Here is a 24,985-nt window from a genome sequence, read left to right as displayed (position 1 = left end):
AGCAATTTGAGGCTAGACTACAGATCTGGTTATCAGTATGTAGCAGAGTTTTTGAAGGGGCAGATGATGTACTACTTTGCTGTTTTTTTTCATTCTCCAAAAATGTTTAAGGTTTAATATCATCTGAATAGTTTCTTTGTAGGAAAACTGCTCTGGTATTCTTGTACTCATGTCCCAGTCATTCTTTTTTTTTTGTCATTTTATAATTAAACAAAGCATTGTCTCTTTGTTTATTCTTTGGAAGATGCTGGCAGAGAAACATTATGTATGCTTCTGCATGGTCATTCATTTAGTGAAGGGAAGTGTTTGCCTGCTATTGCACTGGAAATATATAACAAACAGTAATGAACATAGCATATCCCTGACAGTAAAAGAAAATGACAGCTACATGTGCTTGGTCTAATATACAGTGACAATACAAGAACAGAATACTTATAATAAAAAGGTCTCTCTCTCTCTCTCTCTCTCTGTCTCAATTGCTCACTCTGCCTCTCTCTCTCTCTCTTTCTATATATATATGTATGGAATTACTGAATTACATTGACATACACCACAATATTTATTGGCAAGAACATTGACCACAAAAGGTCAACAGTGGAAATGTTGACAGTCAACTGCACATGCACGAGGAAAATTCTCACTGCATGCACCCCCCAAAAAAAATAATAATAACATCATTTTTTGCAGGGGGGCAAGCTCCCCTGCACCCCTCACACCCTCTGCTACTGATATGTACTAAATCTGAGATTGCACATTCCCTAGGGAAAGGGAATATTCCCCCCACTTAGGGATTGTCGATCCATCACGTGTTGATCATCTGCATATGTTAATCAAACGTGGTCGATCAATCAGCCATCAGCATGGTGGTGTGTTGACATAATTCAGTGGGTTATTTTATGTGTGTATATATATATATATATATATATATATATATATATATATATATATATATATAGATATAGATAGATAGATAGATAGATATCCTTAAGCTCTTCTTTCAACACATGAAGAAGGTCTGGGTGGTGTCTTCTCAGGTCATAGTGTTTCTACTGGCAATTATTTCATAAAGAGGGTCTTCATGGTCCCACAGCAGACATTCTCAATTGTCCTTGCAATGCAGATGTAAAAATATTTTTTATTTCCTGCTGTTTTAGGCAGAAGCTATGCCAGTGTCTGTGCATGCTGAGGCCACAAACATTCTGTAGGTCAGTTCCAGGAAAATAAAATGGCTGCCAAGGTGAGCAGCTACGCAGATACCATGTGATGTCCATCAATGGACAGCAAAAGAACACAGAACCAATTCAGTGTAGTGTGATACATAAGGTCACTATCACAATGCACTATAGCAGCAGAAGAAGTAGCAGTGTACAACCACCCCTTTTGGTATGTACCTCTCAAGACATTTACAACAACTGGAAAGGCCGCAGAAATACCTCACAAAGAGGATTACCAGCCTCAAACAGATGCCCTACGCAGACCGTCTCAAAAAACTCCAGCTTTACTCCGTTGCATATCGCCTACTCAGAGGTGATCTCTGCCTAACATACAAAGTTATGTCAAACCCAGAGCTGTTGGACATGCTCTACTTAAAGAAGTCCCAATCCCTCTGAGCTACATGCTCTAGGGACCTAAACTTTGTCACCACAATAAACAGAACATGCCGGAGGGATAGATTCCTGTCCCAGGGACTTCCCATACTCTGGAATAAACTACCTATCTATATCAAACAAAGCTTCTCATTAGCACTCTTCAAGGAAAATCTTGATGATTGGATGGGAAATAGGAAATTCACCCTGGAGATCACCTCTGTGGCTTTGCTCGACAGTGGCAAAGGAAAATTATTTTCTTGGGTGGCAAAAGCCAGGGTACCTTTTTGGCTGGGCTTGTATAGGCCCCAGGGCCGATAGCCCAGTACCTACCTATGAACCTACCTATGGACCTAAGCAGTGTGGCCAGGCTTCACAGGTGTGCACATACTATGTGACCTCCCAACCTATGAACAAGCAGGCCAGGCAGCAGGATAACTTGATTCAAATGGTCAGTAGTGCAATGAGCATAGGTAGTAGTGAAATGCAAGGTGACGTTAGAAAGGCCAAACTTCATGCAGGTGCACACCCTATGTGACCTCACAGCCCACAAAAAAGCAGGGATGGGCTAAATATCATGGGCTACAAGTGGTAATGCAAAGCATTATTAATGTAGTTCAAAGACAATCATGATAAATCAGCTTACTGGCATAATAACCACTCTAAAAGCCCGATTTTAGCACGATTAAAGCTGCAATCCGTATTTTACAGGAGACCACTTTACAGTGAGCAACTCAGAGAATCAGACTAAAGTGTATATCTGAGTGTACTGTCATGTAGGCAAACTGACAGCAGACAGGAAAACTGATAATGGTAATGAACCTCATGAATACAGTAACCACACGTGCATGGAAACAACAGGCAGTGTCAGAGCTTGCACCAAGTGGCATATTGGGATGAAGCCCTGACTATGGCCCCAGCAACCCAAGTTCAAGTAACAGCTCAGGTGCTTGATGGTGCAGGCAAGGAGGATGGATGTAATTGGTGCAGTCATAGAATGTGGGCAACTGGCTGCCATGACAATGATAGGGGTCAGATACACACTGCAGGGTGACATACCAGGCTTAAGCAGATAGCACGCACCATTCCACAGACAGTGTTATTTATCACTGTATTCATAGCTGCCTCTGCCCCTAGGTGTGAACACTGCTATGATCATGAGAATGCTCTTCTGGTCCTTATATAGGGACCTCTCACTGGACAAGCTAATCAAGGCCCCACAGTCCAAGTTCATCATGCTGTTCTGTAGCCATGTCATGAACAACACCTTCCTGTGCCCATTCACCAGGTCATGAATGACAGTATTCTACTGGAATCTTAGAGTGGAACCACAATGAGATTGCTATACAGATTTCTGAAGGAAAGCCATCCCTTGGACATGATTCCTCCAGTCCTGACACTGCAGGTCAACATGGTGCACCCTGTCAGAACTGCACACATGGAAGCTTCACTCCATCACTGAAAGATGGGATTCCTGACTCCCCTATCCTCCAAGCCATGCAGGTGGCTACCATATCTATAACCCATGACCTTTTCACCTATGCTAGCACTGTCCATTGTCACTGGGCTTCACTCTACCTATGCAAATGGAAATTACTGTGCCCTTCCCACCCCTCTGGCCTGTGTGGGTCTGGACATGTGTAATGCAAAGTGTGGCTGGTTAATACACTATACTGCATAGCCTGGGTGTGTTATGGCATGTATCAGTTGTGTTTAATGTTTGTCTTATCATGGTTCATAATTGTGGATCAGATTCTGCTTGTTTGCCAGTGCCATAATGTATTGTGCCTGCCTCTGGTTTGCAGTGGGCCCACTACAACCAGTTCTTTCAGTGACTCTTGACCTGACTCCATTTGGTATGTTGCTGTACGTAATTCAGGCAGTGCTATTATGTCTCCAAATAGCAACATGTTTGAAACATGCACCAGACCACAAATTACATACTGCAGGTCTCTGCGCCATACTATAATGCACAGCCAGATGTATCCAAGCAATGACAATGGGTCTTCATCAGTTCAAACACATGTTCCATGATATGTGTTATATGCCATTACTGTCATGGTCTGGGAACAGCTGATGGGGGTCTTCAGCCATGGGTCCAAGGCATTTTACTGCATCGTCTGTGACACACAACAATTGAAACCCTTGCAAGTCGTGTGCTATCTGCTTTCATGAGACAAGATGATCAAGATCGCTTTGGGTAGTAGTACATGTATGTATAAACTATATGAGCCTATGGAAAGTCACCTTACACAAAACACTGGTATAGGTCACACATGTGCCTTATATGGGAATTGTGGGAACTGTCTGGATGACATACAGACACATTGCATATATCTGTCTCTCATATATATATATATATATATATATATATATATATATATATATATGTGTATATTGTGTATATGTATATTGTGTATATGTATACCTTTTGCATTGTATACTACCTGGCAGCGCTGATGGAGTGGAAGTTCTTTTAGTTTATATATATCTGATGCTATGTGGAGCAGGTAGGGCTTTGATGGTAATGTGGGTGCTGTCAATGGCCTCGTAGGCTTTCAGGGAAATAGGCTGTGTCACAAAATGTCTGCATAGTGGTGTTTGTCTCCTCCATCATCCATCCTCTTGCTGTAGTGTCATGTTAAGGAACAGGCATAGGATTCTCGAGGTCATTGCCTCCAGAACTCCTAACATGCCCTATGTTGGATGTAGAAAGGTCCCTGTAGCAAGTATGGTTAAAGAAACAGAACATTCGTCTAGAGAGGGATTGGCAGTCCATGCCTTCCTCTTGATTCCAAGTACAGAGCGAACATGTCTACTAAGTCCCATATGATGTCTCTAATTACAGAGTAGTTGTTGACAATATCTCAGTCATGAAGATGATTTGTTCGCTGCTGGTGGACTTTAATGTGATGCAGAAGGTCTCCCGCAGGCAGGTGCAAGGGGGTGCACTTGCACCCCCCTGGAATCGGCTGACTAGTTTTAAAAAAAGTTTTTTTTTTTTTTTTGGGCGCGTTCTTCTTTAAGAAGAAAGAAGTCCAGTTGCGGGTGTGCTGACATCATCGCTCATCACGCAGCGCTCATATTTTCAAGTTTGCGAGCGGGAACTTACACGGACGGTTTCGGGTTCGCAAGCGGGAACTGAGACGGACTTCACTGAAGATGGAGGTGGGACACGGACGGTTTCGGGTTCGCAAGTGGGATGGACGGATACTTAGGAGCGAGCGGAAACTGAAATGGACGGAAGATGGGACACTTTCAGAGTGAGTAGTTGGACGGAAGATGGGACTGTGTGTGTGTGTGTTACTATCTCTTAGCAAACACATCCCCTCAGATGGGCCCTCTAATTTAACTTTTCAGTAGTAGAGTGAAATTATGCAGTACTCCTTCTGTTTCTGCCCAACTCTTACTGATAAAGACAATAAAATACTTTGTTCAGCTGGCCGAGAATGTCAGCCTTGTCTGCCATTCCATGAAACGGGGGCGTGATGGCATCAGGCCAGTCACTTATCAATTTTTTTCTTTCTTTCTTTCTTTCTTTCTTTCTTTCTTTCTTTCTTTCTTTCTTTCTTTCTTTTTCTTTCATTTCTGAATTTCTTTACTTTTTAAAACATTTATAAAAAAAAATAATTATGCAAAACATGCAGATGTGGTTATACACTAATCGTTTAAATACTTATTTTTTTTTATTTATTATTTTTATTTATTTGAATTTTGGGGTTACAACTTGGGACATAAGGGACTCATTTACAAAACTTCCAAGCTCAGCTGGAAATAGTACAAAGCACAGAATTATACTGAAAAGAATATTCAGAAATATGTGTCAGAGTAAAATCTAAAATCAGAGCACACAACTATATCGCTAACTTACTGAGAAGAGGAACAGATCTACCTGGTTCCTGTGTTAGCAGCTACTGTCATGTCAGCAGGGTGCTACACAAGTGTTTCAGAATCCCTAGCACACTGTGAACAGGATCTAAATATCAATGTTTTGAAATTTATTAGATTTGTAGGCTCCTGAGAAAGATAAGATACCAGTGCTTATGGTACAAAAGGTAGCGGCAAAGTATGGAGTGTTGAGTGAGAAAGGGAAGACCTGACTCCATAGGAAGATAGAGGTGAGTTTGGAGTTAGCTAAGGAAGACAGAAAAGAACACAGTTCTCGAAGTACATGTCAGGGAATGATATGGATCATTCAGTTGTGTTGAAAATGTGCAGGAGCTTATGGTTCTTGTGTGTGCCTTTAGTTTTTCAGTCTAAACTTCAGCAGTCATCCAGATATAGTAACTTAAAAATAAATGCTTCAGTCTGTAGGTTTGCTGGCAGAGTACATTTTAGTATTGTGATTAGGATACCCATTGTAAGGAAATCTTAGCCTACACTGTTAATGACTTGATCACTGTATAGCAAATGGATAGGAGAGTGAGTTTTCTATTTACAGTTTTGTGAAAGTGAGTTGAAAATGTCAGTGCATGTTCCAGCCAAATTCCCATGTATTTACAAATCTGCACAATTTCAGTGGTATTATCTGTTGGTACCTTAAACCACCAGGTGTCTTAAACAACGGTGAATCTCTCTTTGAGTTCCAAATAGAACAGATCTATTCTTACTCAGATTGACCTGTAAGCTGTTTGTTGTAGTATGTACTGTCGGTGAGCCAGGTCTTTTGATAAGTCTGTTGGGATCACGGGTATTGCCCAGATGATCATATCATATAACTATAACAGTTTGCTGCCAATAAGTGTGACTATGTACTAACATGAAAATATGAACTGTAGTCTTTATTGTGAGTGAGTAGGTTTGTTTACCAAATCGATTTCTTCAGACTGTTTTGTTCAAGGCATTCTAACATTACAGGTCAGGCAGAGAGTGAGGAAATGTACAGGGAGTGGAAATGGGAGGTGACCCAAGAGAGAACGTTGGTAACCATATGTTTCATGGCAGAGGGTGGTACTAATATTGGTTAGTAGTTACATAAAAGGTTCTTTGTTTTAGACACCACAAAACTGACTTGACTGAGTTACTCAGACCATATGGTGCAAGTTCATAGAGCTGATGACATATATAGTCAAATGCTTTCACAAGATTAATGAAGCGCCTGCAGTTACTTCACCCTCATCTACTGCCTCTGTGATAGACTTGATGAAGAAAAGTAAAGCTGTAGTGGTTGTTGTGTCTTTCCTAAATCCATGTTGCTGCTGTTTGAATAAGCCAAAGGTTTCAGTATCAGTTTGATTTCTAAATATGCACACAGACCACAATCTTGCACCATATGTTCTAACTGCATGTGCACATTAAGCTAAGATGTTATGTGGGTTTGGCATAATAGTTAAGGTCTTCACCTGATAGACACAAGGCACAAGGTCTGACTCTGTCCTCAGGCCTATTGAGGACAGATGACAGAGGACAGAATCAGACCACTGTCCTCAGGCCTATTGATTAGGCTTAAAATGGTCCTTCAGGGCAGTTAGCCTAGTATTCACCTACAAATGTGTCTCTAGCAATGCTCTTGCACTTAGACATACCCAGATGAACTTTAGAAACATCATATTTCTCAGCTGAATGGGTATGATCATGTTCTCACTTTTGAACACAAGTTCTTGGATGCATGACATTTCATCTGTGAATAGAAATTTGACTTTATCAATGGATATAACAGCATCTGACCATCCTGTCATGATGACATCATGGATAAGTTGCATCTCTAGATGATTTCAGGTAGCAGCTCTTGATCCTTTAAGTTTTACAGCAGTTACTAAAATTATGTTACCAACAGTAACACTTAAAAGTCTTTCTCAAACAAATATTCCTTGCTTTCCTTAAAATACACTGAGTATCTGAATATGAGATTTCCTGGCTTGTACTGCAGTTGAATCTCTCTGTGATGTCACAACATTCTGTGTAGTTGGGCAGCCAACTTGTGTAGAAATTTACTGAGCATGTTTTATAGACGTTTATGGTCAGACTCTACAGTAACATGCTTCCTGTGCATTCATTCATGGAACTGTGACATCCAAACTCTGATGTAAGCGTTTCTTTTTCTATTACAACATAATGAACTTGTGCATCTGTTAATATCTGAGATGCATAATCATCTGGGTTGCATTCCTGCTCCTAACCTTTGTTGACTGGCAGAGCCGGCCATAGGCTTAGGCCAACTAGGGTTTGTTCCTCATACAATTTGTGGTTTTCTAGCAAATCATTTAGGAATGAAGTCACTAAATGACAGACATTGAGTTTCAGACGTCATAACCTTCAGAAAAATGCATGCTAATGCAAGACTGTCTTAAGTTTATACAAGAGCAATTTTTAGTAGTTTGTATGTTCCCCCAATATATTTGGCCTTGTCCAGATTTCCTGCATTAAGAGGTTGAGAGGTACGTGCAAATCACTTTGTAGATTAGAAATATCCAAACCTCTCAATTGTCCCCAATTTTGGCTCAAAATGTTGCTCTCCCCTAATAATCCCTCCTCCAAAATGGCAATTTTGGAAGAAAATGTGGAGGGTTTACAATTATATATAACTGTAATGATCAGAGTTATAGATTACTTTTATTTCAGAAATGCATGTAGATGCTCTTATTTTGTTAGCTGCTCAAGTTAACAGTGTTAATATTAAAAAGGTGTCCCTTTTTTGAAAGGTTCCCAGCTGTATTGTGTGTCAACTTTATATTTTTGCATCACATTTTGGTCTGTTTTTCATAAAATTGTGGTTTTCTGGCAAATTAGTGGCAAATCATTAAAGATTGAAGTTAGAAAATAATGGCAAACATTGTTTCAGATTTTATACCCTTCAGAAAATTCATACTAATGCAAGATCTACTACTGTTCTATTATCTAAGTTAATAAGAGCGATATTTAAAAATTGGCCTTATTTTTGGGCCTGTGTCCCACTTCTAGTTCTATGTATGGTTTTGCCCAGATTTCTTGCTCTGAAGTTGAGAGGTATGAGTGTCAGAGCCATCACTGTCAGCCAGAGACATTCAAATTATGACATACTTATTGCACCCCCATTGTAGTAGCTCTGGATGTGTCCAAGGAAGGCAAGGAGCAGTTATGCAGTGTAAGTGTGCAGAGTATTCCCCCATCCAAGGTAGATCACAAATACGACCGTGGCTTTTCATCTGTCCTTGATTTTGCAGAATGTTCTGATTTTCTATCAGATTTTTATACTGTTGATTTATGCTTCTTATTATTCAGGAACTGCATGCTGTCACAGTGCCCTGTTGCTCTGTTTAAGTAGCCATGGTTTAATGAACATCAGGTAAGCTTGTCGGAGATTGTAAGATGCAAGTAAGCTTTAGTAAGCATACTGTTAAAGAATTACCAGCATTGAAAGCCTTTTCGTTGTTGCCATGCAGTGAATATTTACATAACTAGATAATGTATAAGCCTTGGGTATTGAAATGCGTATGACAGTATTTGTAATAAAAGGACAGGTTTACAGTATTTTCAGAAGCTCATTACATTTTATTGGAGACCAGTGTCTTATAGCAGTGTCTGTGTGTTAGTACACTTGTAGTTGGGTGGCTTTAATGGTATATGGTAAGTAAGCATTGCTACCTTACTTAAAAGCCAAGCCCTGCAACAACTAGGTAAGCTCCACACTGAAGTCAAAACACAATAGCTCTGGTGGGTAAATGTACTCTGTAGTAATCAAAAAAGGCAAATGTTTGAAATAACTGCAGCTTATGTGCAAACACAATAGGTAGTGATGAAACAATGCTCTGCTAAAAATGCTTTAATGCACTACATTGCTGAGCTGCAGATCAGTTATTATCACTGGCTACCAGGATTTCACCCACTTCAGATCAAGCACGGTGCCGTTCAATGCAACCTTCCCAGAACTAATTCAAGTTTGACCAGAATTATTTGGGGTGTGTGTGTGTGTGTGTGTGTGTTTCACCCACTTCAGATCAAGCACGGTGCTGTTCAATGCAACCTTCCCAGAACTAATTCAAGTTTGACCAGAATTATTTGGTGTGTGTGTGTGTGTCTGTATGTGTGTGTGTGTGTGTGTGTGTGTGTGTGTGTGTGTGTGTGTGTGTGTGTGTGTGTAAGAGGGAGGTAGCATACCCCTCGGCTGTCCAGGTTTTTGCAGAATGTCCAGATTTTTGCCCCATATTCCTCCTAAAAGGATTGAAGTTGCTAAATAATGAGAGACATTTCAGTTTTAGACATCATATCATTTAGAAAAATGCATACTAACACAAATCCTGTTATTCTTGCAATTTTCTAAGTTTGAAAGCCATATTTATAATCTGTCCCTATTTATTTTAGGCTTTGTCCAGATTTCTTGCACTAAGGTTGAGGCCTTGAGGGGTGTGGTATGTTTGTGTGTGTGAGAGAGAGAGAGACAGTGAAATGCCCAAGTTAGAGTTAGCAGGTGGAATTTATTTTCAAGTGCATTTTCAAGGAACTGTGAGGTTTAAGGGAAGTGAAGTTTACTGCTGCTCATGCCAAGTCTATTTACAATGTGCAACTATTTTGTTTAGCAAATGGTATCTCTATTGTGGTATAAAGTTTTAAAGCTATGTTAGTAGCACCACAAGTAGAATACTTGCATCTTAATGTAGAGGCTTGAGGTTTTATTCCTACAGCATGTACATTTGTATGCTGCAGTCCTGAGGATGTCCTCCTTTGGATAAGATGCCTAATAACTATGAACCTGTTTTTCAGCTTGCCATCCATTTTCTATTGCAATATACCAGCTTACCATTTTTTTTTAATTTCACATAGGCAATTTATTTTTGACGGCAGCAGGCACTGAATTTGTAGATTAAACACTGAAATATACAATTGTTTTCTAGCAACAACCTCTTCATTAGTTTCAGATATCTTTAATGTGGAATTATTCAGATTACTTTTACTTCATCAGAGATTGTGTGTATTGACTGATATTGGTGGATTGTAATGAGTGGCCTTTTATGGTTGAAATGTTCTGAATTGGGCAGTTTGTCATTATTGGTTTGTATATTTTGTTTCATTGCTTACTGGAAAAATGTTCAAAACTATAAATTTAAAACACACTCAAGTGTTGCTGTATAATGCAAGGGATATAATTCAATTATATATTATAATTAATACAATCAGGTAAATCAAATAACTTTTGCATGGCCCTAACAGTGTGCAAGGAGCCTATTGCTTGAAAACAGTTCAAAGGTAAATAACCTGCCACTGGCCAGATGCATTTTCTTTGAATGTGGGTTTCAATGCTGTTTCATTGAATGTGAGTTTCAAAAGTAGAGAAGCTTTAATGCCAAGTCTGTTTTCATTGTAAGACTATTGCTTTGTTTAGGTTTAGTAAATGTCTATCAGTGTTTGGGCGATAATGTTTGAAATAAAAGTTGTAAATTAAATCCAACTGCCTGTAATCATTGTAGAACTAAAGCATAAAACAGTATGCACACAGAGATTTGAACAGTGTCTATGGCAAATGGGGAGAAATAGCCAAGTAATGGGACTCTGGAATGGCTGTGTGGGCGGGGCTTGGGGTGGGTGGACTTGGGCGGGGCTGTGTTGGTGGGGGCGGGGAGAGCTATGTGGGTGGGGCTCTGGGTTTGCACCCCCCTGCAAAAAATCCTGCGGGCTCCCTTGGTGACACTGTCCAACTTTGCGATCACTGACTTCCATGGCAACCACTAATACCTGCTGACCAGCTGCATGAGATGTTACTGCTAGCATCATAGCATGAACAATACACCTGTAGATTAAAAATGATGATATTCAAAACAACTGTTCACTATACCTCATCTCACTAATTCTATACATTTTGGAATCGCACTGCCATGTTTGATTTTGTCATTTGCATACACAGTGAGTCTGATTACAAGCTGACAGTCATTTGCATGTCATTATATGATATTTATTGAGGTCGTGCTATGTGTACCTCTGAATCACCCTTACAGTGCATACCACTGCTTGTCATGCTCTTTCACATAATGCACTGTGCTATTTGCTTCTGCATACACATGCCTCTATCTTATATTCTCCCCAAAGAAGGGTACAGGAAAAGATAGTCCACAAATTAGCATGGTGCTAACAAAAAATTGAATGGGTAATGGCAAACACTGAGTTCAGATTTAATCTGGCCCACAGTTCAAGAACCGTACTGCCGGTACTTTAACATTCTACAACTAAACACAGAAGCCGTTTCCTTCTTTTCCATATAAAGCCATTTGAGCTGGTAGGCTGTAGAAGACTATTTTTAAACTGATAAATGTTAACCTTGATAAACACTCACAAACGTAATCCAGAAATGATCTTTCAGTGAGTGTCATATGTATAATATGTCATATATATGGCACATACGCACACACATATAATTAATATATATATATATATATATATATATATATACATATATATATATATATATGTATATATATATATATATATATATATATATATATATATAAAGTATTTTCTTAGATAATGTTATGACTCAAGAAGAAAAAATAGCTACTGTCAGCTTCATGGATGTGATTTTGAGAAATAACTACCTAATCTTTAATGGTGAATATTATAAACAATATAAAGATAAATGGATATTATATCATAGATATCTGGATGATATGGTTATGTTCTGGATAATTCATGGATTATTTAAATACTAAATGTTAAACTACTTAGATGTAGAGATTTATAAATACAAAGGTAATTTTGAAACTAAAATATCTTAAAAGGACAATTTGTGAGGGGGTCTAGGATGACAAGTAGACAAGAGGACTTTTATGAAGAATGTGATAGACTAGAAAATATGTTTTTGGAAAAAGGTTATCCTATTGAATTTATAAAAAACATAAGGAAAGAAGTTGAGCTAGGTAGAAGTGGAAGATTTCACCCTATTAAAGGTATAGAACGAAATACCACTAATGATGTAGGAAATGAAAGAACAGAAAATATAAGAAAAATTGATAATGAAGGTGAAAGTTATCAAAGAAGAATAATATTAGAATACAATTCCTTCAATAAGAAAATAGGTGGAATAATTAATAGAGAATGGAAAACATTCCTAACTTACACTGATATTGAGGAAGTCAGAAAGATAGTACCTAAAGTTGTTTATAAAAATCCTCCTAATATTAGGAATATGTTAGAAAGAACAGGGAAGAAAAAGAGAATAAAATTTGGTGAAACAGTATGGTAGATGCCCTCAGTGCATCTTTATAATAAACAAGGAAGAAATATACTTGGAGAGTAGAAACAAGTTAATAAAAAGCTTCAGTCACTACAACTGTGAAACTCAGAGAGTTGTATATTTAGCGACCTGCCAAAAATGTCAATCTTTCTATATTGGAAAGACAGAAAGACCACTAAAAAGATATGACATCAAAAAAGAAAGAGAAACAAATGCACTGTACAAACACACCAAAAATTGTTTAGGTGCAACCTACTTGTTTTTTGTATTAGAACAAATTCAAATGGATCCCAGGGGAGGCCCATGGGAGGATACATTAGAAAGTAGGGAGTTATGGTGGCAGGTACATTTAGATGCTAGTAAAAGCCCTGGATTAAATGATTATATATCCATAGGAGCTATATTGAGACTAAAAGCAAACAAAATTTAAACCAATATATCTTAGGTTTTAACACTAGAGGGCAGTAGACCACAGAATCATTAAATAAATGGAATGTTATTGTCATTCTTATTTCTTATTTCTTTTTTCTTTCTACAAAGAAGTTTTTAATAAAGATTCATGGAATCCTATTAGTTAGTTTCACAATGTCCCTTTAATTCTATAACACTAATTCATCAGTCATACATTATGTTTTATGTTTTATGTTTTATATATTAAATTTATACTGTATGCACTTTATATTTATTATTCATATTTAATTATTTATTTATATATCCATATATTTATATACCTATATTATACACACTTAGTTAATATCTAAATATTTAAGTATTTAATATACATTACATACGTATTATTAATTATATTTGCACATCAAGATAGGTAATTAAGAAGTTTATAAAACTGAAACATATTTTAAGATGTTTTTAAGGTTTTTATATATTTTAACCAGTATATGTATACATTCAAGAGTAGAAAAGTTTAATATGAAAGCCTAATGTCAAGTATCTCCTATTAAGCATATTATATAAAACACACATAAGGATGGAGATCTGTGAACATCTAGGAGAACTTGAATAATGAATGTAATACTCATGAATGTTCATGAGAAAGTAGGGCATTTTAAAATGTGGAAATGAATTGTCATTGGTATTTTTCCTTAATTGTAAAGGAAATAAGATATTTAAAGGTTATTTGCACAACTTCCTTATATCTGATGAAGTCCCACATATTATCATTGTTTTTTAATAAATTGTGGAATTATCCATCTGACTACCTGGAGGTACTTTTGAGCAATTACAGCACTTACTTTTATATATATATATATATATATATATATATATATATATATATATATATATATATATATATATATATATATATATATATATATATATATGTGTGTGTGTGTGTGTACACATGTATAAAAATGTATATACATACATATATATATATATATATATATATATATATATATCTATATATATATGTGTGTGTGTGTGTGTGTGTGTGTGTGTGTGTGTGTATGTGCATGTGTGTGTGTGAATGTATTTATTTTGATCACCGATGAACTTTGAATGACAGGAATACGAAGTATAACTTCATCTCTGATTACTATCATCAGCTCAAAAACATTTAAGTGATGTGATCGCAAATGTAAACAAACATGATACATTTGTGATCAGCTAAAACAACTAAAAACTTTAGCCTTACTTGCTGCGTTTACACGCATACCCCTGGAAATTAAATATACTAATTGAATGGTCGTACAGTTATGGAGAAACAGGATGAGATATATTATGGTCAAACTGTTGAAATTCAACTGAAGTATAATTCAACCACTTTAACCACCAATGAAAATTACCAAAGCAGATGCATGGGATAAATATGTGTAAATACCAAACCCATACCCATACCTCTCAACCTCTTACAGTAAGAAATTTGGACAAAACCATCAATAATGGGGGACAAGGGCCCAAAAGTAGGGACACTTTTTAAATATTGCTCTTACAAACTTAAAAAATTGATAGAAGAAGAGTTGTTTTATTAGCATGAATTTTCTGAAGGGTAGGAATTCTGAAACTCAAATGTCTGTCATTATTTTCTGACTTCAACCATCAATGATTTGCCAGAAAAGACACAATTTTGTGAGAAATGAACCCAAAATATGAGGCAAAAATCTGGATATCCTGTGAACATGTACATTTGAGAGGTATGATACTACCTCCAAGATCCCACAATTCCCGGGGAAAGGGCATATCCCCTACCCCAGTGACTGTCGATCTCACACAGCTGTTGACCAGTGACATATGTTGACCAACATGGGTTGACAGTAAAAGGGTCTACTTTCAAAGTTTTGACTTGTTACAGCCATTCCATATATAGAGAGACTTAGAGACAAGGGGGGGGGGGATACAGGTATGAATGTATGCATGTAATCTCTCAAGTGTGGGAAAGGAGAGAGTACATCAGCAAACTCCCTTAACTAGCCCTCATATAATCTCATATATTAGTCAGAAATTGACACAAGACCTGGTCAAAGTCTAAGAGCATAGCAGTAAAGAAGTATGTCCTTCAGCTAGGATTCAAACCCAGACCCTCTCGATCACCACTCTAGTTTCTCTACTATGAAGCAGCTGAGAAGAACTGCCCATGATGTCCTTCAAGAATGCAACTGCAGTCCTGACATATGGGTTGTCCTGCCTCAGGCAGCCCTTCGGTCGGCCGGATTCCAAAGTCTGGGTCCGGTGTCGACTGATGTCGCCTCCTCCCCGACGTCAGACCGGCTGGGGTATAAAGGCATCAGCCGACGCCATCTTCTTCAGTCTTTCTTGCCGCGCGGTGCCCGAAGCAGAAGCAGTTTGCAAGTGCCGGTCGGTCAGCTCCTGTGTTTTCAGTTACCGAAGTCATCTAAAAAGTTAAGTACCCCATTGGGGAACATTTTTTCTTGCCTCAGCTGATGTCAGAACAAACTGAGAAAGTTAATAATTGTTTGTCTTGTGGTAAACAAATACCTCATAAGGACTTCCATTCCTACTGCCTCCCTTGCCTGGGCCCAGACCACGACGTCTCGGCCTGTGCTGCCTGTGCTTGCTTTAATAAGCGCACTCTCAGGCGCCGGGCAGAATTTGCCGAAAACTTTTTTGGCGAATCCTTTGCTTACAACATGCCGTCGGAACAACCAACAGCACAAACTACCAAGAAACGTAAGGACCGGGACCGACATCCTCGGCCCGCGTCGTCCACCGATTCTACACCTAAGCCCTCTGCGAGTGCTTCGGTCCCTTCGGAAGCGATTATTCAACTGCTCCAAGCTGACGACACCGCATTAACACGCTCCTCGGTCTCGGAGGCTACACCGGTGCCGGTCATTGACTTTCCTCCAGAAACCGAAGTTCTTGAACTACCCGACACCATTCCTGTGGACAAGGTTACCCCTGCACATGGGGCAGCTAGGCCTCCTGTATCCATGTCCATCAAGGTCTTTGCAAGTGATAAGGCCACCAGCCAGGCCAAGGCCCATCCTAAGCCTACCTCTCAGGCTCCTTCTTCTGATAGACAGATCATGTCTCTTGCTGCAGACCTAATTTCTCTTATCAGGGGGTCTCAGCCCCATCCAGACAGAGGTTCTCAGCCACCTGCAGAAAAAAGGCCTAGAACTGAGCAGGCAGACAACCTCTCTTCAGATGAAGCCTCTGGGGATTCAGAGCATTCAGATACCCATGAAGAATCCTTCCAAGCCTATGAGGACTCTGATGCTGACGAATCTATTCCCTCTGCCTCTCCTCCTGAGGATTTTTCTTTTGGTGAAGTCCTCCACTCCATGAGGGAACATTTTAAGTGGCAGGGTCAGGAATTCTCTGACTCTAGGAAAAGGCTCCGTACCTTCCTCAAGTTACCCCAGCATAGACCTTTGGCTATCCCTCCAGTTTTGGATGTCCTGGATGATGTATTTTCAGACTCCAGTGCTTCCCCTGATTCTCTCCCTCCTGCTCCTGTCAAGCCAGACAGATATTACAGGGTTCCTGAAACTCACAAGCATTTCTTTAAGGCCCAATATGTGGATCTAGAAACTATTTCACAGGGCCCCAAAGGAGTTGCTTCTTCCTCGGCCAAAAATCCACTACCAGCTGACAGGAAAGCAAGGTCCCTGGAGAGATGGGGTAAAAAAGTTTATACCTCTACCACCCTTGCCATGAGGTCACTTAACTGCCTTTTTCATATGTTTAAGTACCAGGATTTTTTATTGGATGATTTGCAGAAAAAGCTAGCCTCTCCTGAGCCTATAGATAGAAAGGCATTGCAGGATTTGGTTCATAATTCTCAGCAGGTTAGTAACCATTTTCTTCAGTGTGGTTATGATGCATTGGAGGCTTCATGTAGGGCAGCCATGACAGGGGCTGTTATCCGTAGACATGCTTGGTTGAAAGAGCAGCCTCTGCCAGATCATGTTAAAGTAAAGCTCCTGGACGCACCTCTGGATAAACAGAAGCTTTTTGGTGCTAATGCTCAGGAGGTGTTGAAGTCTATTGAGGAGAAGGCAAAATCAGTACAGACAGTAAAAGATTTCCTCCAGGTTCAGCCACCCAGATTCAGCAGAAATTGGCCTTCAAAGAATTGGTCCTTTCCAGACTCAGACAAGTTTCATAGGGGAAAGAACAGGCGTGCACGAGGTAGAGGGCAATACCGAGGCTCCTACAGGGGACGCCAGTGGCAACCTCAAAATCAAAGAAGTGGCGCAGGTACTTCACCTGCATCACAGGGACAATCACAATGACTTACCTACCACTCCGCCTACCAAGGCTCAAAGAGAAGCACCTTTAGGCGGAAAATTATCTCTATTCTCAACAAACTGGCACATTATAACAAAGGACAAATGGATTCTGGATATAATACACAGAGGCTACAGATTCCACTTCCATACTTTACCAACAGGACAAGGCATGCCAATCCTGCCACAAAATCAAAGGGCAGAGGCACTCAGAGAAGTCTCAAAGCTGTTAAAAATAAAAGCAATAGAGAAGGTTCCTCCTCAGGAACAAGGCCAGGGATTTTATTCAAGACTGTTCCTTGTTCCAAGAAAAGAAAAGCAATGGAGGCCTATTTTGGACTTGTCCATTCTAAATACTTTTCTCATGGTGCCAAAATTCAAGATGCTGACGTTACAGCAACTTCTTCCCATGCTGGGCAAGGGGTTTTGGCTGGTTACTCTGGACCTCAAGGAGGCATACCTGCATGTCCCTATCAGACACAGTTGCAGAAGATACCTCAGATTTCTTGCAGGAACAGAGCACTATCTGTTCTCAGCATTGCCGTTTGGCTTATCTACTGCACCCAGAGTATTCACGAAATGCCTGGCATCAGTAGTGGCACATTGCAGACTCCAGGGGATTCAAATATACCCTTACCTGGACGACTGCCTCATACAAGCAGACAGCAAACAAACCTTGATAAAACACTTGGATTATGTCATTCAATTGCTGCAGGCTTTGGGATACACAGTCAACATTCAAAAATCAAGGCTACTGCCATCCCAAGAGATTACCTTTCTAGGAGCAAAGCTGAACACACAGCTACAAATGGCCTTCCTCACAGAGGAGAAACAAGAGCATTTGACAGATTACTTCAAAAGCCTAGGAAAACTAACCCACCTGACCGCAAGGAAAACCCTGCAGGCCTTGGGATTCATGGCATCTTGCATTCTTCTAATCCCTCTGGCAAGACTTCACATGAGAAAACTGCAATGGTAGCTAAAAAGCTTGTGGTCTCAACACAGCCACAACCTGGAAGACATAATACCACTCATACCATGCCTGCAAAGTGAATTTTTGTGGTGGGCTCAAGCAAGTCACTTAAACGAAGGTATGCCTTTCAACAAACCTCCAACAAGTCAAACTATTACAACAGATGCCTCAGACTGTGGATGGGGGGCGCACATGGATGGCAGATGCATTCAAGGGCAATGGACTCCCATGGAAATGCATCAGCACATAAATCAAAAAGAGATGTTGGCAGTGATACATGCAATTGAAGCCTTTGGAAAATCTCTTCAGCAAGGTCATCTGCTAATAAGGACAGACAACACCACTGTCATGTGGTATATAAACAAACAAGGGGGCACTCATTCCTATCCCCTCTGCAGACTAACAATGACTCTTTGGGAAAAGTCCCTGAATCTGAACATCTACTTGCAATCCCAGTTTGTTCCGGGCAAGGACAATGTTCTGGCAGACAGGTTGAGCAGAAATTTCTTGGAGCCACACGAATGGATGCTGCACCCATGCATATTCTCACAAATAACATCTGCATGGGGAAGACCAGACATAGACCTCTTTGCATCTCATCTCAATCATCATCTGGAAAGGTTTTGCACAAAGATACACCATCCTCTAGCCTGGAGAACGGATGCTCTTTCCTTCAGCTGGAATGCCCTAACAATTTATGCATTCCCTCCTCTACCTTTACTCACCAAGGTGTTAATGAAGATCAAGGCAGAACAACTGAGAGGAATCTTGATAGCTCCAGACTGGCCAAGGCAACACTGGTATCCACTGCTACTGAGCATAACTCACTCCAAACCGTGGCTCTTGCCTCAATGGCCTCAGCTCCTGACTCAACACAATTACAAGACAGTTCATCAGAACCTACAAACCTTAAAGCTGGCAGCTTGGAGAATTCCATGACTGGAACCCATGACTCCCTCTCCAAAACAGTTCAGGACATTTTGCTGGAGGCACGCAGGCCTTCCACCAGAAAAACCTATTCGGCCAAATGGAAGAGATTCATCATCTGGAATGTCAACAAGGGACAGGATGCATCACTGATGAACATACCTCAGATATTAGAATACTTGGCAGAAATGTTTCACACTGGCCTTTCATACTCTTCCATCAAAATCCACGCTTCGGCTATCTCTGCACATTACAACTGTGATCCACCTGTGTTTTCGCATCCCTTGCTAAGACAGTTTCTAAGGGGTATAAAGAATATCAAACCTCCAAGGAAACAACCAATTCCTGCATGGGACCTCAATTACGTCTTGGAAAAATTAACTCTTCCTCCTTTTGAACCAGCAGCATCTTCAGAAATACAATTTCTCTCTTGGAAAACAGTTTTCCTGTTGGCAGTCACCTCAGCAAGAAGAGTCTCGGAGATACAGGCCCTCATGGCAGTTCCTTCTTTTCTCATCTTTCATCAGGACAGAGTTTCACTTAGAACCAATCCTTCCTTCATGCCTAAGGTGATATCCAGAGTGTCACTAAACCAAGCAATTCACCTGCCTACTTTCTTTCCTAACCCTCAAAACAAAGGGGAAAAGCTGTTGCATACTTTAGACATTCACAGACAACTATGCTACTACTTGGACAGAACAAAGTCTACCAGGAAGTCTGACCAACTGTTTGCAGCCTATGCTGCTGGAGTGTAAGGAAAAGCAGTCACCAAACAAACTATCTCAAAATGGATTGGACACTGCATCAGATTCTGTTACTCCTTCCATGGAAAGAGTGTGCCAGCTAATATTAGACCACACTCCACCAGAGCTATGGCCACATCCACAGCCTTTCTTAGAGGAGTGGCCACAAAGGATATTCTAGAGGCTGCTACATGGAGCTCTGTGCATACATTTACCAAACACTACAACCTGTCATTATACTCCAGATCCCGTGCAGGCTTTGCTTCGGCAGTCCTGCAGGGCCTTCTAGCTACACCATCTCTTGCTTAGTCCTACCACCCCCAGCTTGGCTATGGTATTCAACCCATATGTCAGGACTGCAGTTGCATTCTTGAAGGACATAGTACAGTTTTGTACCTACCATAAATGTAGATGTCCGATAGATATGCAACTGCAGTCAGGTTTTCCCTCCCTCCTACCTCTCTGTTTTTTCCCTTGGGTCCATTCCTCCCCCCTTTCCTATAAGCTGGGGTTATCTGTTATGGTGTATCTGTTTATTACTGTTGTGCATGTCTGAATTTTTTGTTTATCCATTCACAAAGTTTAGCCTTCCTTGGAGGGCACCTGGCATCTGGGGCAAGAAACACTGAAGAAGATGGCGTCGGCTGATGCCTTTATACCCCAGCCACTCTGACGTCAGGGAGGAGGCGACATCAGCCGACGCCGGACCCAGACTTTGGAATCCGGCCAACCAAAGGGCTGCCTGAGGCAGGACAACCCATATGTCAGGACTGCAGTTGCATATCTATCGGACATCTACATTTATGGTAGGTACAAAACTGTACTTTCTGAAGCTTCATGTTTTCCTCATACATTTGTGATTCACACACAAGCACATCAGTGAAAACAGAGGAAGTTTAAATACACATATATTTATGTGCCCTTTTAATATTTATTTTTTTACCAAAATATTGGGCTGACTGATCTCCACATCTGTATTTCACCAACAGCCAAGCCTCCCTCTGGAGTACCAGCAGAACTATCTTAAAAGTTATACAAAAACATAATTCTTTGGTTGAAGTTACATTGTCACGTCTATTGCAACAAGATACAATTTCACAATTTCACAATGCACACAGGTGAGAGTTGGTCTTATAAGGTTCTATACAAAAAGAATAGAAGGTGTAACAAACCTAACGTATGCAGTGTGCCTTAACTCCCTTTCTCTCTATTCAGTTTCCTATACATTGCTTAGGGGTTATCTATACCTGTCCTACAAGCCATCTGCTGACCTTGCCCTTATGAATCTCCTACATTTTCGTAAGTCAATGAGTACCAGAAATGCAAGGTCTGTTTTGTCTGTGACTTAAAAAAAACATGCTGGAGAGACAGATATGTGTCCTAAACACTGCCCCTCCTGTAGAACAGGCCTTCCATCCATGTGAAGCTGAGTTTGTGCAACCTAGATCAGTGGATGGGGAATAGGACATTTACACTGGGCCTGGCACCCACGTCCCTTATGGATAGAGATAGCTTATAAATGCTTGGCTCTCAATGTCCTGTTTGGATACAGAACATTATTATTCTTTCAGAGAAACATGGCTATGCTTAGAAAGGCCCCTCACCCGGGTCATTAGCCTGGTAATAATCTATGAAACTATGGATCTATATAGAGTATGATCGATAATTACTCTAGTCATAGCTATACATTTTCTATATCTGCCATGTGCATGCATATTGCATATCTTAGGCTACAACTTACTCTGACAGCTGTTATTAACTGCTGTGCCACTTACCTGCTGCATAAAGAAAGAATAAAAAACTCAATACACAGCTATTTAGTAGTAGAGCTGCTGGAACATATTAGGAGATAATATAATTTAAGCAGCTGATATGTAAGTATCTGGAGTAATGCAAGCTGCTCTTGATAGTGTTGTTAGCTAAAATAATGCTAAGTTTTGTTTTTGTTGTACTTTCATGTGTTCAAACAAAATATTCCTACAGAATATGGCTAAAGCAAAAAAGGTACCATTTGTGTACCTTGTTGGCAGTTCGACGTACTAAGGTCTAACTACTTGCTATTGAGCTTAAAATGTGATATTCATTTTCTGCTGGCACATTTCAAAACTGAGATTGTAAATATTGTCACCGGATCCTTGAGTAAAGGATCTGTCTGAGTGCAGTGGTAATGAATATTACAATATGTCCATAGACAAATAGGTACATTTCTTACAGGCAGTGTTATGTGCCATCAAATCATCCGTTTTTGAGTTTTTTTTCTGCCAGAATTTTTACATTTACATTTGTAATGTAATGTTAGATTAAGTGACTTGCTCAAGGTCAGGTAGTAGGAGAAATTAGGGTTGAGAGAATCAAACCCTGTACCACAGCTCGCAGCCTTAACCATCTCAGCTACCAGACTAAAGGAACCATAAACACAAAGTGGCTACAGGTGTATTTCCATTACTTATATGCAGTGTAAGAACAAAGAGCGCGTGTCCCAAGTCTCTTCAACCATCTCCTTTCTGGACACTTCAACAGAAAGTTTAAGGAAATTGAAAAAAAAAATAACTGTCACTAAGACATTGTGTGTGAGTGTGTGTTTGTGAGAGAGAGAGAACCAAGAGCAGGTGGGTCCTTGGGACATGGGGGTGGAGATATAGGCTAGTACTTAACCACGAGCACATCTGCAATTTCTAATTTCACTGAAACTGACATTTCACTTCTTTATTTCAGATGGACTGAATAGTAAGCTGTCATTGAACTTTACTTCAAAGTCGCCTGGTAAGTTTTGCTTTTGTAGTGCTGGAAGGTTCAGATGAAACAGCTTTACAAATTATTGCTTTAACTAATACTGGGGGATGTCTTTGTAATCTTTGAGTTAATTGTATTGCTAGTTTGCTAAGAAAACCACTTTCCCCAGTAAAGACATTCATGTAATGTTCTAATGACTAAGCTAAAAAGTAAAGTTGGGGGAGCTTGAGAACCTGACCAGCTTTAACAGATTTTCCTCTAACAGATTTTACCATATGTTATACCTTATAACATATGAATTAATTTGCTTAGTCCTTCTTCATTAGCAATGCTCAGTCCATAAAAAAATAACCTAAATTAATCGTATAAAACTTGCAGTACTAACATGGTGAGGCTTATTTAATATCAATTAAAAAATAAATATTTTCCTAATATGACCCGTGAAAAAAGGCAGTGCTACAGTCATTTGTGTTTGTACTTCAGTAAAACCATTTACTTTGTCTTATCTAGCTTCTTATATTTTGCTGGTATGCTGAATTGCTGTAATCCTTCTTAATGTTTTAATGTTCTGGATTGTGTTTAAAATTCAAAGCTACAGTAATGTTTATCTCTGGATTTGATATATTAATAGTACACTATATCTTAACAGCTTAATACAAATGTGGACAGACCACAAAATTCTTCACTATCACAACTTCCCAGACATGATAGATTGTAAAAATGTTGTGCCCCAGTAGCTTCCTGGGAATGTGTCATGTGCATGAAAAATTGTGCCAGAATGTTGTGTCCCACTAGCTTCCTGGGAATGTATCATGTACATGATAAATTGTGCCAAAATGATTGCCCCAGTACTTCAGGTGAAATACGCTTTTGTCACTTGACATCTTTTATTTTATCTTTTTTTTTCACTTTTCTTATGTTTGTAAACTGTATGCTTTGGCTTTGGAATTCTTAGTGCTTTTTGATTTCATGAAGTGGTTTTACAAACATGTATCGTATTAATGTGTGGTGCTTTGAACAGCTGAATGTGGGCTCAGGATAAAGGGGGTGTCATAAGTAGCTGCTATCAACCAGGTGTAAACAAGTGGGCAAAGCCCATTTACAATCCAGAGGGGATATATTCCTCATACTCTGAAATACAAAAATAAGTGCATTCTACAATAAACTTAAAAAAAAGAACACACATGAGAAAAACAAACGTACTACTCTGAAAACATAAACTCATAAAATGTCGCAATCACTTTCGTGTGACATGACTATATTCTGTTTTTTAAGTAAAAATGATGTCATATTACACTGATTAGCAAAACTGGATTTAAGATCATCTGAAGTAAAAGGTTTAAATGGGAAGTATATAGATCTTCTAAAAAGACGGGAAACAGAAAATGACAAAAGCAGCAGAAACAAAATGACTAAAGGGAGAACTCCCATGACAGTGAAATGACCTACTGATACTTCTATTTTGAAGCCAGAACCAAATTTAGGGGGTTGCAAAATCAAACAAAAGCTTGCAGCTGATCTGTACTTTGTGTGTGTGTGTGTGTGTGTGTGTGTGTGTGTGTGTGTGTGTGTGTGTGTGTGTGTGTGTGTGTGTGTGTGTGTGTGTGTGTGTGTGTTTTAGTGTTTCCTGTCTTTTAGAACTAGTATTTTTAATCACCAACGCCTTCTGTGTGGAGTCTGCATGTCCTCTCCGCGGTCGAGTGGCATTCGAAAGACATGCGTAGAATGGGCGTGCCTTCATTGAAGGGCGTCAAGCTGGCACCTCGGCACCTGTAACAAATCTACTGCCAATCATTAGCGGACCAGAGTTCCTCTGTGGTGACCCTTAACTGGGAAAAGCCGAAAGAAAAACAACAAAAATTTGTAATCACCAGCAGTACCTATCAGATGTTACTAACAAACCTAATAGAGTGGTTCTCTTGCAAAAAGATGACAGTGTCATACTGAAATAAAATATATCTATCCTTTATGTAATATCCTTGGGTATAAGGAAATATGGCTATAATAAGAAGTTGTTAATTTATAAAGCTATATCATGAAATGCCCGATGGAGTAATGCTCTTTTTTGTTCAGAAGTTACAAGAATTCATATAATAAGAAATGGGTATGGCATTCCGAAAGCTTCTTCAGAGAGAGTATTTTTTATAACAACCTTCTTTCAGTAAAATAGT

At 39.5% G+C, this 24,985-nt stretch overlaps 1 protein-coding gene across 5 annotated transcripts in view; it reads left to right on the top strand.

The window, feature by feature from the left end:
* The window catches only part of ADA2 (adenosine deaminase 2), an 823,901-nt gene that overhangs the window by 200,500 nt on the left and 598,416 nt on the right, over window positions 1–24,985 (top strand). For 4 of the 5 annotated variants that reach the window (XM_044088185.1, XM_044088184.1, XM_044088186.1 and 1 more), the window contains one exon: window positions 22,797–22,844. The exons of the other annotated variant lie outside the window; for it this stretch is intronic. The gene's annotated coding sequence lies outside the window, so the exon portion shown is untranslated. The remainder of the gene's footprint in view (window positions 1–22,796; window positions 22,845–24,985) is intronic. 5 annotated transcript variants of the gene reach the window in all.

Source organism: Protopterus annectens, chromosome 11.part0, assembly GCF_019279795.1.
Source record: "Protopterus annectens isolate FY-2018-M chromosome 11.part0, PAN1.0, whole genome shotgun sequence".
NCBI classification, from domain to species: Eukaryota; Metazoa; Chordata; order Ceratodontiformes; family Protopteridae; genus Protopterus; species Protopterus annectens.
Note: the sequence above shows the minus strand (reverse complement) of the source record. Positions and strands in the feature narration are given on the sequence as shown.